Here is a 2702-nt window from a genome sequence, read left to right as displayed (position 1 = left end):
CAACTTGATGCCACCAAAAATTGACTATATAAATTCTTATTTGAAATCTATCTGTTCTGTCATTTTGTCTACTGTAGTCGTCTTAGTTTGCCGAAACCATTCATAGTATTTAGAAATGTTCTGGCTGTTTACTAAGTTCAGCTTCGAACAACTCTGTATTGAAAACTCCTTAAATAAAAGGATATTAACACGTAGTAAAAGATTAAACTACAATCCACAAAGCAAACAAAAAGAGAAAAAGAAATCAGTGACAAGACTATAGAATTGATTCAGTAAATCATTCTCTTCAGTTCAGGTCTCCTTAACTTTCAGCACAACATTAGTTCAGAAAGTTTTAACGGTAATCATCCTTAGAGAGCAATCATAAACCAAAACCGAACCGAAAATCGAAAAAATATTGCAAATATCCACGTATCCATTGTACAAGTAGATATCAAGGCTTCTTCAGTTCAGGTCTCCATAATCTTCCTCACAGAAATTAATCTCGGAAGAACGAAAGTATATTTGAAATCATCATTAGAAGCATAAATAACTCATGACTGAACTATAAATAAATTAAAAAATATATATATACCTATAGACATTAGACACACACATATAAAATACAAGAGCTGTCTCTTCAGTTCAGGTCTCCAAAAAAGGTTCCACATAGATTTAATCTCAGAAGAACGAAAGTATTTTATGAATCATCATCAGAGACTCTCTTCTTCAAATATTATACAACTCCTTCACTTGGACGTTATCAAGACCATGGAATTTAAAAATCCGATTAATATGAATGAAAATAAATAATGGCATTACAAACACATACTCATTTTCATTCCCATAAATCGGGTTCAAATTCTACGTCCCAACAGCGTCTAAATGTAAAAGAAAAAACGACATAGATTGAGATTTTAGAAATAACGTTTAACTAGGCTTACTCATATTTGGGAGAAGATGCAGAAGAAATATATAGTGCTGTTTGTAAACCCTAGGAGCCAGAGGGGGGAGAGATCTTGGGCTTTTATTGGATACGGGCCTCTTTTGGGCTTTTCTAGCTGGACTAACTTTCTATGTTCTTTCAAGTCTGGTCTTGTGGAAATAGACCAGTGTTGTAAATCTTCCCATCCCAAAGACAGCTATTGAATTTAAAATAATAATAATAATTAAAGGTTCTCAATCAAATTTTAAAAATGAGAAAATTTTGAAAAAATATTAATTTCTCCTTGCTACCCATGTTTGGTGGAAAATTTTGATTAATAAATTTTGTTTAAGAATTTTTTATAATTATGATTGATCCTTCGCTATTTACAAATTTTCCCACCTTTAAGTATCACCCGACTTGTAAAAAATAATTACAAATTAGAGAAATCTGTAAAAACGGAATGATATTTTTATAATAATTGAATTAATCCTCAGAATTTATAAAATTATCTTGATTTTGTATCAACAAACTGACATAATTTTAAATAATTATATAAAATTAAATTTAGAAATCATGAGCGCTTTTAGAAAGAGAAAGAGTTTACTAAAATTAACTTTAATAAAATTATCTGAAGTCTCCGATTTTGTATATGAAAGTTGTACGATATTTTTGTGATAATTGAATTAATCTCCATCTGCTGTAAAAATAACAATTTTGTATTCAAAATTGACTTAACTTTAATTATAAATATTTATAGAGATTTTCTATGGTGTGCCTAATATCACACAATAAGTACTAACTCTTATGAGTTTGGTGGTCTAATGATAAATATTGATGGACCCCCTGCATTTATAATAACTCCACCAATTAAAATGCACCAGACTCATAAAATTTAGTACTTATTGTGTACCTTTGGCCACACATTAGAAAGACCGTTATTTATAAATAGTCAAACTTTATGAACGATTAACTACAAAACTAAAGATAAAATTTATCCGCAAACTATAATAAATCCAGATAGACTGGCGTTAAATTTTCAAAATTTAAAATGCAACCCGATTAATATTTCCAAATCCCAATGTGAACCTTTAATGGGAATATGAACGGTTTGATATAAGCCTTTAAAATGAACAAACTGGCTTTTGTATTCAAAATTGACTTAATTTTAAATTTAAATATTTATAAATAGTTAACTTTATGAACGATTAACTACAAAACTAAAGATAAAATTTATCCGCAAATTATAATAAATCCCATGTCTGAAATAGACTAGCGTTAAATTTTCAAAATTAAAAATGCAACCCGATTAATATTTCAAATCCCAATAACAACTCTTTACTTGTGTATGTACGTATATTTACATACTAGACTATAACCCGTGCGATGCACTGATTACTTTTAACATTCGATAATTTTTAATAATATATTTTATAATATAATTTTCAATAGTTGAAATATAAATTGAAAAACATAATAAGTTATAACAATATATGTTTTATAATAATTTGAGATTTGACTGAAAATAAATAATATAATATAGAATGTCGTTCACAGGACTCGAGCCCTGAACCTGTAGAAATTGTTAAAATAAAGAATATAAAAGTTTAAATATAATAAGCTTTTGACGGGGTTCGAATCCTGAATCCATGAGAGCAGTTTAAATATTAATATAATAATATTTTATTATTGCATCCAACGGTTCTAATCTTTCTGACTTTAGATCTGACGGTTGTTATTTGTCGTACCAAACAACTATACCGAGTAACCGACTACCAAATAAATGGTGTTCTACTTA

The 2702-nt window shown here is 28.6% G+C and overlaps 2 non-coding genes across 2 annotated transcripts; both read right to left on the bottom strand.

The window, feature by feature from the left end:
* Positions 1–438: 438 nt before the first annotated feature.
* LOC141688249 (small nucleolar RNA Z159/U59) lies at positions 439–524 on the bottom strand. Its single transcript, XR_012561705.1, has one exon. It is a non-coding gene; the product is annotated as a small nucleolar RNA Z159/U59 (small nucleolar RNA).
* Positions 525–613: 89 nt separating this feature from the next.
* Positions 614–700, bottom strand: LOC141688248 (small nucleolar RNA Z159/U59). The gene has a single exon (XR_012561704.1). It is a non-coding gene; the product is annotated as a small nucleolar RNA Z159/U59 (small nucleolar RNA).
* Positions 701–2702: the final 2002 nt, after the last annotated feature.

The sequence above is a fragment of the Apium graveolens genome, chromosome 9 (assembly GCF_009905375.1).
Source record: "Apium graveolens cultivar Ventura chromosome 9, ASM990537v1, whole genome shotgun sequence".
Lineage (NCBI taxonomy): Eukaryota > Viridiplantae > Streptophyta > Magnoliopsida > Apiales > Apiaceae > Apium > Apium graveolens.
This window is presented reverse-complemented; position numbering and strand designations above follow the sequence as displayed.